Source organism: Euphorbia lathyris, chromosome 7, assembly GCF_963576675.1.
Source record: "Euphorbia lathyris chromosome 7, ddEupLath1.1, whole genome shotgun sequence".
NCBI lineage: Eukaryota > Viridiplantae > Streptophyta > Magnoliopsida > Malpighiales > Euphorbiaceae > Euphorbia > Euphorbia lathyris.
This window is the reverse complement of record NC_088916.1, coordinates 19,732,549-19,747,845: the sequence shown is the minus strand read 5'-3', so window position 1 is coordinate 19,747,845 and position 15,297 is coordinate 19,732,549.

Genomic DNA, 15,297 nt, shown 5'->3' with positions numbered 1-15,297 from the left:
AATAAAATGTTGGGACGCGGCTGAGGATCCAGACATCCCAACTAGGTCGGCACCCCCGGAAAATTTTGTTAATCATATTAACAAAAATATATTCTAACCATTAAAATTTAATTCATTTAAATGTTGGAAAAATTACACAGAAATTCAACTTTTAACAACTATTTACATCAATGTCAAGTCATAATTTTGGATTATAACAAACTAGTAAAATCAGTACTTTTAATATATTTTAATAATTAAAATTTATAAATTAAAAGTCTAAAATATATTTTCTAGGGTTTATGATGTATGAATTGGAGTCTAGAATTTTTAAATTATGGTAAAAAATCATAATATATAGAGAACAATGACATATTAAGAATTAAGTTTGCTGATATAACTTTATTGTAATTTTGTACTTAATTATGATATTCATGTATTTGACCATTTAATGTTCGATAAAAACTCAAATTTTGGGACTTAGTTAATGGGCCTAGCCCAACTAACATTATAAAAATTTACACTTATGGATCCGGATCCCCAAACATATATTTTTAGCCTAATGCTTCCACGGATCCTTTAACTTGTTTAAATTGGTCATTTTACCCCTCAACTCATCGAATATCCTATTTACCTCCTTAACTCCATAAAAGTGGTATTTCTCACCCCATCAACTTGTCCATTTAGCCCCCAACTCATAGAATGTCCTATTTACCCCCTTAACTCCATAAAAGTGGTATTTCTCACCTTTTACAATCCGTTATCGATGTCTTTTTAAACGTTAAACCTATATTGATGCTATTTTGTATGTGGAACCTAAATTGATACTTGCCCAAAAACCATAGACTTATTTTGGTACCTTATCCTTACATATAATGTCTTTAACTTGTTTAACAAAATAAAAAAGTTGATATTAAAAAAATATATTTTCAAACTCATTTAATTAAGTCCTATTAATTTTGCACTATAAAGGGGTAAGAAGTAAATAGGATCATAAGGGATGAGAAATACCACTTTTATGGAGTTAAGAGGGTAAATAAGACATTCAATGAGTTGTGAATGGGTAAAATGACCAATTTTGACAAGTTAAAGGGGGTGAGAAATACCATTTTTATGGAGTTAAAGGGGTAAATAGAACATTCGATGAGTTAGAGGAATAAAATAACTAATTTAGATAATTTAAATAAGTTAAAGGGGCCGGATGAGCATTAGGCGTATATTTTTATTTGTCATTTACAAGAACCCTTTGAAAATTTGTTCGGAATGTTTTGAAACCATAAAAAAAAACTTTAAACTTATATAATATATATAAGTTATAATATATACAAACAAGTTTATTATTTTTTTCTTTGTTATTTAAAATAGCAAACAAAAACCTCCTGCCATTTATGGTGCTGGGCGGAACAGCACTTGCTGTTCCGCTATGGCCATCCATGGCGACGAGCTTGGCTGGTTGCCATGCCACGTGCCTCCGGCAGCGGCACGGCGAGTTCAGTTCCCGTCCGGCTTCAGTTTCGAAACCCGACCAAACCAAAATTAATTTTACATTTAATTGCAATCTGAAATTTCCCTAAACAGATTCAAAAGTAAAATTAAAAACGGTCTCAAAACTCAATTTAAACCAACATTATGATAAACATGACAATCTTTTAAAAGCATACAAGTCCGGTTCTGATACCATTCAACGATTTTGATCATAGAAAACTAGACGGAAACATGTCTATAAACAAACAAGAATATTAAAACAGTTATTACCGAACACCATGGAATGAGATTCGATCCTTTCGATTCGAGTTTGAAGAATTGAAAAGCGAACTCCCTCTATCATTTAACACAAACCGAATCATCTAATGTGCTAGAAATGATCACCATGAATTTGTGCAAAAAAACTCCAAGCCTTTTTGAAAGAGAGGGCCAAAATTCTACAGGGATGAGCAGGTAGTTTTTTTTTTTTTTAAATAACTACCCCATTATCTTCCCTTTTATCAAATAATTAATAAATTAATTTTATAAATCCTAATATAAATGAATCTAATTAATTTATATTCTTATTATAAAACTAATTCACATCATCTAAATTAATCTTACACATATATATAAACTATATGCTAAAATTAATTTATGTAAATTAACATCTAATATTAATTTACCTTAATTATATAGGCTTTTAATCCAGTCAGAATCAAATGGGTTTGGCCTGACTTTAATCCAAATAAATCAGCCACAACATATTTTTTTTGAATGAGTAGCTACCTCGGGCCGAATTCGGACATCCCAACGAGGTTGGCACCCCCGGCATCGGATAAGGCAACTACCCGAATATATTAAAGAATAAAAAATAGAATTACAAACTAGAGGGAGAGTTATCTAAAATGTAAATATGCATGATTACATAAGTCATAAAAAATGTATGAGTCACAAAACACAGGAGCTGAACTCCACCAACGAATCCCGACACAGATTGTTCCAAAGTTAGCTAAAGCATCTGTTGCGCGGTTGCCTTCTTGGTAGATGTGGGTAGCGACAACCTCCATCAAGGCGCATTGAGATAGGCATTTCATCCAGTCTTGTCTAACAGTCCATGGGACTGCCCGTGATTTGTGACGAATTAAGTCTACTACGTATGACGAGTCTGATTCAATCTAAAGAGTCGACCATTCTCGTTCCCAGGCGATATCAACAACAAACATCACTGCTTTTAATTCTGCTAAATATGTGTAAGTGTCCGAAATTGGAAAGGCAAAGCTCCCTTTCGTGAATCCCCTTGAATTCCAAAAAATCCCACCCGCACCCGCACCCGCAACCCCAGGGGCACCGAGAGCTGACCCATCAGTATTTACCTTAGTCCAGCCACGGGGCGGAGGGTTCCATTGGACCATAGAAATGTTTGGAGCAGGAGGCGGTCGTAGCAGGATTGCTAATAAACCGAGAGTCCGCCTATCAGCAGGACCGTGACCACGCGAGCCATTAATGCAGAAACTCGACTCTCGAATACAAGCGCGGAGCCTCCGAGCAACAATTTGGATTGAAGGTCACTCATTTTTTAACACCACCACGTTGCGAAAAGACCAGATAAGCCAACACCAGGAAGTTACAGCCAACTTCCAAAAATCAGCCACAATATATCTCACACACACACACACACACATATATTTACTTCTGAATTCTCTCGAAATGATTCAATCTGATTTTCTTTAGTGTGTGATTATGTAGGTCTATTAAAAACTGGTAGTGGATCCGATTCCATCTTTCATCTCATAAATCTAAATGCACTCTAGCAAGTCATGTATGTTGAAACACCTTTCCACATGATTTTGATTTGACAAAATTATTTAAGTAATGCTAAAAATATTCTAACACATTAAATTTAATATGCTTTGATTTATTACACTAATGTGTTTGTTCAATGTTGAGTTTAATTGTGTATAAGACATTGAGATTAAAAAGCCCAAAGGCCCATAAAGTGGAAGTCAAGCCCAAGTCAACACATCAACATCATTCGGCCAAAGAATTCAAAATGAAGCCGTATCAACTAAAACGACGACTCAGCAAGAGAAGCCTTCGTGGCAAAAGCTTCAGGGAGAAGCTGCTGAGTTGGACGACAAAGCAGTCTGGACAGCGGCAGGCAATGTTCAACTTCTTGACAAAGTATTTCTACTTTGGGAAAAGTTCAGAAGGCGCAGAAAGCTGTCTCGTGGACTTTTCCTTAAATGGCGAAACATTCTGCCGAAGACTGACGAAGACAGAAGATGCAAGAATCCTATTGGCCAACGACGCTGAGCACGCCCAGAGTGACAATGACAGGAAGCCGTTTCCCTCCAACGGTTATTTCGAAATTCGAAATGACCAGGTGCCTTAAGTGTCACTATATAAAGGCCATCCATTTGCTTCAATACATACAGAACTTCAAGTTGTCGAAACGCTGACCAAATTCATACTCGAAGATTCTGTGAGAAAAGCAAAGCAAATACCTTACACCAATTTCCATATTGTTGTGTAAAAGTCTAGAGTGATTTCCAATCATCTAAAATGTCTTAGCAATCATTGTTTAGGACAAACACTTTATCATTTCTAGAAGAATAGAAAGGAGAGGCTGAGTACTCGGTTATATTACTCAGCATAGATATAAGAGTGAGTAGAGGTATAGAGGAAGGTACTCTTGTTATACTCAACTTCTATTTGTAAAAGGTTTCGTGCTCTACCTTTAAAGAGCTCAGTAGAGAATTCAAAAAGCTCGGAACGAGTTCCGGGGACTGGACGTAGGCGGAGAGGCCGAACCAGGATAAGTCTGCTGAGTAATATCTTTCCAACCCTTAAACTCCTTTAATATATATTGCTTGCTGTGGAAAACTGACTAAGTAACGATCTCACGCTGAGTTAAGTTTACTAAGAAACTGAGTTCAGGAATAGACTCCAAGTGCTATCTCTTGACTCAAGTAAAGAAGCAGACTTAGTCACAAGTTGACTAAGCTTGTGTCTTGAATCTACTTAGTGACGCTGTGTAATCCTTTTCATAAGAAAAGAAGTCAGCCTTAACGGACAAAATTTTAAATAGTTCCTATCCCCCCCCCCTTGGAACTAACTTGTCACGTTATAAGGGACCAACAAGTGGTATCAGAGCTTAAAAGCTCACTGTGCAAGGTTTAACTACCTTGAGCTGATCCCCACTATGGCTGAGAACAGCACTCGGTTTCTCCCAGGAAATCTGACAACTCAGATTCTACCTGAGGGTCTGTCCATAACTCGGCCTCCTCTATTCTTCGGGTCTAACTATACCTTTTGGAAGAATAGAATGAAAAATTTCATTCAGGCAACAAACATGAGCGCATGGCTATCTATAGTCCAAGGCCCATTTGTTCTTGTTGAAACTATTGATGGCCAAACGGTTGTCAAAGCTGAGACTAGATGGACAGAGGATGATCTCAAGAAGCTACAAAATCATGCTTCACTGTGCGTTAGATGCTGCAGAATACAACAAGATTTCAGGTTGTGAGTCAGCGCATGAGATCTGGAAGAAGCTCGAGGTTACCTATGAAGGAACCAACAAGGTGAAGGAATCCAAAGTCAACCAGCACATGAGGTTGTACGAGCTGTTCGAGATGAATGATGATGAAGGAATCTCTGACATGAACGCAAGGTTCACAAACATCATCAACGAGCTCAAGAGACTTGGAAAGATCCTCACTGAGGAAGAGCAAGTCAAGAAGATTCTTAGGAGTCTTCCTAAAAGCTGGCAAGCAAAGAAAACTGCTGTTGAGGAAGCTCAAGACTTAACCATCTACAAGTATGATGAGCTCATTGGCTCACTGCTGACCCATGAGATCTCAATGAAGAATTTCGAGGTGAAAGAAAAGTCTGAAGATAAGAAGCAAAAATCTCTTGTCATGAAAGCTGACTCCACTGATGGGAGCTCAATAGACGATGAAGAAATGGCTATGTTCACTAGAAAGATGAAAAGGCTGTTCAAAAAGAATGACAAATATTCTAAGAAGCCTTACAAGAAGTTTGATAAGTACAAAGCTGACTCCAGCGACAGCAAGTACAAGAAGGACAGCTCAAAGCCCATTACATGCTTTGAATGTCATCAAACTGGCCATATCAAGTCAAGCTGCCCCTCGCTGAGGAAAGAAAGGAAGAACGGCAATAAGGCAACGGTGGCAACCTGGAGTGATAGTGATGATTCATCATCATTTGAAGCTGATGCCACTGAGTCAGCAAAGATCTGCTTCATGGCAGATGAGCTTGCCGAGCCTTGTGTTTCTGAGCATGCTGACCCCTCCATTGCATCTGACGATGAGGAACACTCAACTGAGGTAATATCACTACCCTTGCTCAGAAATGAAATGGTTAATGCCCCGAGTGACCTTTATACACTCGTCAAAAAGTGTAATAAAAAGGTTAGAGCACTCAGCAGGCGATGTGACGAGGTTGAGGAGGTCAAATTGAGTGACCTTCGATATATTCTCCATGACACTTCGATTTTGCATAGTAATGTAGAAATCATGCAAAAGTTTGTCACTGAGGTCCAATCAGATTCTAAGAAACTGAGAAAGGACGTCACATCAATTCAGAACCAACTTAAGGTTCAGAATAAAAGAAATAATCCTCTGAACACTGAGTACCGAAGTACTAGTCAGCAGAGATGGAATCCTCAGCGGAATGTCCAGTGTGACTTCTGTGGGAAGAAAGGACACACCACAAAGGTGTGCTGGCACGCTCAGCACTGGGGTGCTGACCAGTCAGTGAGATATCCTAAACGGAAGGTCAGCTGTGACTTCTGTGGAAAGAATGGACACACTGTCCAAGTGTGTCGTCATAAAATAAAATATGATGCTTTACCTGTTGAACCTAACAAGCAAGGACCCAAAAAGAATTGGGTACCTAAAAGCAACTAGATATATTGCAGGTAAGCCTGAGGTGTGTTGAGAAGTCAAAGATGTGGTACATTGACAGCGCATGCTCGAGGCATATGACTGGTGATGAAACTCAGTTCATCACGTTTGTGCGTAAACGAGGAGGAAGTGTAAGTTTTGGAGACAACAAGAAAGGTAAGATAGTAGGGTCAGGAACCATTAGTGGCAATCCTACTATTGAGTCAGTCTCCCTAGTCAGCGGACTCAAATATAACTTACTCAGCGTAGCTCAGCTATGTGACAATGGGAGAAAAGTTATATTTGATGACACTGGATGTAAAATATTTGAGGGTAAAACAAATGAGTTAATTTTAACTGCCCCTCGTATTGATAATGTCTTTATGCTGAACTTGGAAAAGAAGTTTTCAAAAACTGTATGCTAAGTATCAAAGGAAGAAAATTCTTGGCTATGGCACAGGAGACTTGGTCATGTAAGCATGGACCTCCTGGCCAAATTAGCAAGAAAGCAATTGGTTGAGGGTCTGCCAGAACTTAAATTTGAAAAAGATCAATTATGCCACGCTTGCCAAGCTGGAAAACAAACCAAACAATCTTTTCATAGTAAAAACATTGTCTCAACTAAGCGTCCATTAGAGTTACTACACTTGGATCTCTTCGGTCCAGTCCAGCCGCTGAGCTTGGGTGGAAGAAGATTTTCATTGGTCATTGTAGATGACTTTTCTCGGTACACTTGGATCATCTTACTGAGTAGCAAGGATGAAACCTTTGAGACATTTTCAAATTTGGTAAGAAAACTTGAAAATGATAAAGACCTTAAGTTAGCTCACATCCGAAGTGATAATAGTGGAGAATTCAAGAACCAACAGTTTGTTGAATTCTGTGAAACCAACGGCATTGACCATAATTTCTCTGCTCCTAGAACACCTCAACAAAATGGGGTTGTTGAAAGGAAAAACAGAACCTTGGTTGAAATAGCCAGGACAATGCTGGGTGAGCATAGGCTTCCAAAGTACTTTTGGGGAGAAGCTGTCAACACAGCGTGCTATATTCTTAATAGGGCTCTTGTTAGACCTATACTAAAGAAAACCCCCTACGAACTTTGGAAAGGACGAAAGCCCAACATTGGATACTTTCATGCCTTTGGTTGTAAATGTTTTATCTTAAATACCAAAGATAGCCTAGCTAAGTTTGACTCAAAAGCCGATGAAGCTATCTTCTTAGGCTACTCAACAAACAGCAAAGCATACAGAGTTTTCAATAAACGAACTCAAGTCTTAGAAGAGTCAGTACATGTTGAGTTCGATGAAACTAACCCTACAGGAAGATATCAGCCACTAACCGAGGATGATCCACACTCAGCACCCGCTGACCAAGAAACAGCCGCTGAGTCATTTCCTCAAGGGCTGACCAAAGGTAAAAGTGAAACTCAAATTACTTTCACTGACCAATCTACACCTGTAGAGATTGTTGAAACACAACCAGCGCAAGACATCAATCTACCAAAGGAGATTAGGATACCAAAAGGTCACTCAGAAAGTGCCATTCTTGATGCCACTGAGAATACCCTGATGACGAGAAATCAACTCAGGAGATAACACAGCAACGTAGCATTCGTCTCAATCCAAGAACCAAAAAATTTCGCTGAAGCTGAGTATGACAAATTCTGGATGAATGCAATGCAAGAAGAACTTGATCAGTTCAGACGAAATGAAGTGTGGGATCTAGTGCCAAAACCAAGAAGCCAGAAGACCATAGGAACAAGATGGGTCTTCCGCAACAAGCTGGATGAACAAGGGAACGTGGTCAGAAATAAAGCAAGACTTGTAGCTCAGGGCTACAGTCAGCAAGAAGGTATTGACTACGGTGAGACCTTTGCTCCAGTGGCAAGGCTAGAGGCTATAAGAATTTTATGTGCATATGCATCTTATATGAACTTTAAATTGTTTCAAATGGATGTTAAGAGTGCATTCCTTAATGGAGTTATAAACGAGGAAGTTTATGTTAATCAACCTCCAGGGTTTGAGGACCCCAAGTTCCCAAACCACGTTTATAAACTCAAAAAGGATTTGTATGGCCTCAAGCAAGCACCACGTGCTTGGTATGAGAGGCTGACCAGTTTCCTGCTGACTAGAAATTATGTCAGAGGTAAAGCTGATACAACCTTATTCATTAAGAGGAAGGGTAAAGATACCCTGCTGGCTCAGATATATGTTGATGACATTATTTTTGGTGCCACTAACGAGTCAATGTGCAAGGAATTTAGCAAGCAGATGCAAACTGAGTTTGAAATGTAGACAAATTCAGTACAAATCCTCAGAAGCTTATCCTTATCGCGTGTCAATAGTCATTTGGAGTGTAGAATCCTGAACAAAGTGACGTGTCTTGAGAACAATGGAGTGACTTCAAAATGAGGTAAAAGACACTTTGGTGCCTTTTGATGTGATGTTCTATCCCGGTGTTCTTGTGAATCTAGAACAAGGTGTTTTGAGATATTGGTGTTGTGAACTTAGAACAAGGTGCTTTGAGGTATTGTGTTCTTATGAACCTAGAATGAGGTGTTTTTAAGGTTTTTGTTATTGTAAACCTATAATGAGGTGCTTATTCTTGGAGAAATAAGATGAAGACAAAGGTTTTATTTTATTTTTTTGATAATGAAGATGTGAATTAACAAATAAGTAAGAAACATAGTTTTGTTTGAGAGAAAACAAGCTTTTTTTCACTCAGTTTTATGCACTTTCGCTCAGTTTTGCCTATGTATTCACTCGGTTTCAGGCAGTTTCACTCACTTTCGGTTAGTTTCACTTCCTCTCTCTCCTACTCTATCTCCCTCCTTCTTTCTTTCTTTTTTTTTTTCGCTGTCCAAGATCCCTGAAAACCTTCGAGCTCCCTTAATTCCAATGTGAGCTCAAATCATGGAGTTTTCTTTTTTCTATCAAGTGTGGCCGAGATGCTCTTTAACTGTTTTATTGGGAAATCTACATAGAAATTTACTTTTGAAAAAGTATCTACAATTATATCAAGTTATAATTTTGAATTATGTCAAACTAATAAAATCATTATTTTTAAAGATTAAAATTTATAAATTAAGGGTCTAGGATATATTGTCTAGAGTTTGAGATTTACGAATTAAGGTTTAAAAGTTTTAAAATTAGGGATGTAAACGGGGCGGGGCGGGGATTGGAGTTCCCATCCTCGTTCCCTGACTAAATGGGGAATCCCCATACCCGCCCCGTGAAACAAACGGGGACAAATTTCATCCCCGTCCCCGCCCCGTGGGGAATCCTCGACCCCGCGGGTATCCCCGTTTACCCATTTAAAGTTTTTTATCATTTAGCTTCAAGAAATTATTCAGTTATTATTTTATGTCTTTTTTCTTTAACATTTTAGGTATAAAAAACAAAAAAAAATTCCTGGCTGTTGGAGTTAGATATAAGTGGGCTGTAGGTGTAATAAGTCCAATAAAAAAAAATTTGGTGTAAAAGTCCTGTAAACCTGGATTTGTTGATCCAACTCATGAAAATGGGACTCAAAATTAATTGTAGATTGAAGTTTTTTTATGCGTATTTTTTATTTTTCTATGATTAATAATATATTATCGGAGATTAAACAGGTAATTCATCGGGAATTCCTGCGGGGTACAATACGGGACGGGTTCGGGGATCCCCGCGGGGCGGGGATACCCTTTACCATCCCCGCCCCGTCCCCGCTAACGGGGCACATATTAGTCCCCGTCCCAGCCCCATAATAAAACGGGGCGGGGATTACCCGTCCCCAACGGGGTTGGGGACGGGTAATCCCCGCCCCATTTACATCCCTATTTAAAATAGGTGTAAAAATATATTCTATTTGTTATATATATATATATATATATATATATATATATATATATATATATGAGAGATCAGATGTGACACATTGCTTATGGTGCGACAAGCCCTATTGTGTGACAAGAACCAATTTTGTAATTAACCAAAATGAGGTGTTAAATTTGTAAATAAAAGGAAAGAGAAAATTGTTTTATTTTTTTCTTTAAAATGCATTTTTCCAACTTTTCCAATCTCGTTTTTCAAAAAATTTTATACCGTTGGACTCGTCTTAATTAAACGGTCATTTTGAGATCCATGAAGCTCAAGTAAAAAAAATTCCGGTGAACGGAATCTGGGTGGGCATTTTCTGGCAAGAAATAAAGTGTCCAGAAAATTCTAAAAAAATTCCAGAAAATGTAAAACATTATTATAAGAAACTTTAATTCTTGGGTCGAAGCGAGATTTCTTACGGTTTAGTCACAATAAAAAATTTTCCTTAATTTTATCCATTTTACATGCTTCAATAATTTGTTGGGTAAAAACTGTAAGGAATCTCGCTTTGAGCTAAGAATTAAAGTTTCTTAAAATAATGTTTTACATGTTTTGGAATTTTTTGATAATTTTCTGAATACGTTTTTTTTTCTACTTACGTTGTTCCAAATCAATGTACTATTTGTTCCAACATAATACTTATATTGTTCCAACAGAAAATTGTTTTATTTCTTTTCTTTAAAATACATTTTTTTTATATTTCTAACCTCGTTTTTCGAAAAATTTTATACTATTAGACTCGTCTAAATTAGACAGTCATTTTAAGATCCCTGAAGCTCAAGTAAAAAAAATTCCGGTGAACGGAATCCGAGTGAGCGTTTTCTGGCAAGAAAAAAAATGCCCAGAAAATTCTAAAAAAATTTCAAAAAATGTAAAACATTATTCTAAGAAACTTTAATTTTTGGGTCGAAGCGGGATTTCTTACGGTATAGTCCCAATAAAACTTGTTCCTTAATTTTATCCATTTTACATGCTTCAACAATTTATTGGGTCAAAACTGTAAGGAATTTCGCTTTGAGCCAAGAATTAAAGTTTCTTAAAATGATGTTTTACATGTTTTTGAATTTTTTGATAATTTTCTGGGCATGTTTTTTGTCATACTTACATTGTTCCAAATCAGTGTACCATTTATTCCAACATAATACTTGTATTGTTCCAACAGAAAAAATGTTTTATTTCTTTTCTTTAAAATACATTTTCTCGATATTTCTAACCTTGTTTTTCAAAATTTTTTATACTATTAGACTCGTCTAAATTAGACGGCCATTTTAAGATCCATGAAGCTCAAGTAAAAAAAATCCCGGTGAACGGAATCCGGGTGGGCGTTTTTTGGCGAGAAACAAAGTGCCCTGAAAATTCTCAAACAATTCTAGAAAATGTAAAACATTATTCTAAGAAACTTTAATTCTTGGATCGAAGCGGTATTTCTTATGGTTTAGTCCCAACAAATTGTTGAAGCATGTAAAATGGATAAAATTAAGGAAAAAGTTTTATTGGGACTAAACCGTAAAAAAATCCTATTTCGACCCAAGAATTAAAGTTTCTTAGAATAATGTTTTACATTTTTTGGAATTTTTTGAGAATTTTCTGGGTACTTTTTTGCTCGCCGGAAAACGCCTACCCGAATTTCGTTCACCGGAAATTTTTTTACTTGAGCTTCAGGGATCTTAAAATGACCGTCTAATTTAGATGAGTCTAATAATATAAAAATTTTCGAAAAACGATGTTAGAGATGTCGGGAAAATGTATTTTAAAGAAAAGAAATAAAACAATTTTCTCTATCCTCTCTTTCATTTTATTTACCAATTTACCATCTTGCCCTTTTTAATTATCATCAAAACTACGTAGTTTTGTTATGTCACACAATAAGCTCCTTGTCACAACTTAAGCCATTGTTACGCTGGATCTCACCCCTATATATATATAATGATATATTGAAAATTAAGTTTATAGTTGTAATTTTGTAGTTAATAAAAAACTTGTTTAATGCATGTGATCCAAATGCATGGGCTCTTTTATTGAATGGTGGGCTTGTCCTTCTCCTCCATGCTCCCAACGTCTCTCTCTCTCTTCTTTCATTTTATACTTTTTGTTTTGTTTTGTTTTTTTATTGTTTTTTTTTCCTAACTTTAAAGAAAAATGCTATAACACATTAAAAATGATACTAGTAATACTAAATAGTAAATCATTATATAAATTATAATAAAATAATTTAAATTCTGAAAATGGCAATAATAAAAGAAAGGATAAATGTCGGGAATCTCGGGTTTGGAATTTTCGAGTTTCTAAAGTCGATCCATCCTTCGTTCGGTCTTTCCACACTCTTAGATTACTAGGCAGGCACAATGAGGTATTTATAGCTTTCCTCATCGGATTTAGTGAACATGCAACATTATTTTGTAGTGAAAATGTAACATCATTATTGAAAGAGATTTTTATTTTTATTTTAATTTTTATTTTGTTTGGGGAACTTTTAATTCTTATTTAATAATTCGATGTATATTTTAAATATTAATCCATTTGTTTAATTATGAAAATAAAATATATTCTAAACACAAATTATAATAAAAAAATCATTTTTAAAGCCATCATAGATAACTTTAAGAACTGATTTCGTATCATAACTTATATTTAGCCTATAAGCGTTTTTAAATATAACTCCAAAACAAATGAGTTAAAATTAGAATATTAATCTAACTATTTAGATAAAACTTGAATTTAATTAATGAATTATAATTTGAAATATGATACTACATCTGTTTCATATTATATGTCTTTCTAGAGATTTCTTTTTGTTTCATATATATTGAAATATAACCGATTGATTTAAAACCGTAATTTCTCAGCTAAATTATAAGAACATAAGTATCCATAAGTAAGGCATATTCTGAAGAGGAGCTTAGTAAATTTGCTTCAGCTATCACGGGTCTAACTATGTCAAGAAGAGTTCTAATTATCCTTCTAGGAACACTATTTTGTTGCATAGTGTAGGGAATTGAAAACTGATTCTTTATTCCTTTTTCATCAGTTAAAACTTTGGATTAATCTGATAGATATCTCCAACCATGGTCAATTCTTAGAGTTTTAATCTTTCTATCTAATTAACTTTCTACAAGGTTCATAAACTTTTTGAAACAACTTAAAACTTCAGACTTTTCAGAGATCAAATAGACGTGACAATGCCTGGTATATTCATCAATGAAAGTGATGAAAAAGTAGCCTCAATGCCTTCCCCTCACATTTATCAAAACACAAATATTAGAATGGATTAAGCATGAGCATTCTTAGACGATTATTGTCTTTTTGACAAAATTATTCTATGCACTTAAGACAATATAATATATTTTTTTCCAGGAAACAATATCTTTCATTGTTGAACATGTCAGAAAATCTAAAGAACATGTGGCCAACGGTGATAGGTCTTACTTATTAAAACTAGAGACTTTCACATCATCCAAGTTCACATCCCGTTATATTTTGCAATTTTAATTTCTTTTCTCAAGTTTTGCATGTTTAATAACTTCTTTGGAAAAACAAGCAATATACAGAACTTAAATCTTTTCACTATAACATGTATATTACAAATAATTAAAAGATTAATGTAGACATATAAACATATTTTATTAATTAAAACTTATCTTGATTGATTCAAGTTTCACCAAAAATTGCTTTAGAAAGTTTCATAATTTTTTTATAAATTTAAAAACAGAATCTAGATTTTTTAGATAATATTTGAATATTATAAAAATAAAAATTAAATGCCATGTTCACCAAAAATGTTTTAATGAAAAATCACAAAAAAATTAGAAAATTTGTAAAAATAAACAAATTCCATCAGAATAGACGCCCACGCACAGACACGTGCCACCTACGTGCTCGGTGTATGGGGGACCACGTGCACCACATGGTGTGCAAATTGGGTCAGGGAATTGGCGTGTCGTGTAATGGAATAATCGATGTGCAACATGTGGCACACACATGTCAGACATCTGTTTGGCACATAACGTACTTCGACGACACGTGGAGGCCACGCATTGCCTTCCCTCGTTACGTTGGTCTTAGAAAAAATTTTGATTCAGGGTTCTTAGGTTTCCTGGTCATGTTGGTGAAGTTAGTTTGTCCATATTATAATAAAAATTTAGGGTTTAAGGTATGCACACCTTCTGCTGACACTGAAACTCGTTTCAAATTCGAACATATAAGACCTTTAATCGCAAAATACAATTTATTTCAGTAATTTTAGACGCATTTTTTCACAAAAAACAATCCCAATAATATATTTTTATTTTCAAATAAATACAGATTTAATCCTCTGATTAATTATTATTATTAAAACATATTAGGTTTAATTCGTGGATTATACCGGTAGAACACAAATTTTGTGACTCTAATACTAATATTAAATTTATTTATATATAAATCTAAATAAATAAAGTGGTAATCGTATTACCACTTGTAGAGTAGATTACTCACGTGTTAATTATGCAGCGAAAGAAATCAAACCGCGATTTTGTATTACCGTCCATGAAATAGTTTTTTTTGAGTTATCTCGTATATCTCATGTTTCATATTTGTTGAAATGATTGAGGGGCAATATGTAAAAGATTAGTTCTATCCAAGAAAGTCCATTTAGATTTTCAATTGTGATTAACACACAAAATGCTAAGCATTTAGGTTTGATAAACACAATTCTATTATCTTAATAAATTACGGATGTGATTAGGTTAGGTAAGCGGTATTTTGATTTTTACTAATACATTGAATCTTACTGGATCCATAATTTGGTCTTAACCTAATTACTTTCAGTTACGATAGATATCAATTTAAACCCAATTATAATTCCAATACTGATAAAAAAAATGTTCAATTGATTATACACCAACTATGAAAATTTAAGAGGATTAATTTATATAAAAAAACACATCTCGTTATTATTAACTCATAATAATATATAGATTGATTTTAGTAATACTATTTAAAACTATATATATACATTATAGAGTAATTAAACACATTAATATAATTATGAATAAAAAATGCAATATATTTTATTAAAATCTATCATTTACATACAAAATTCACACTTT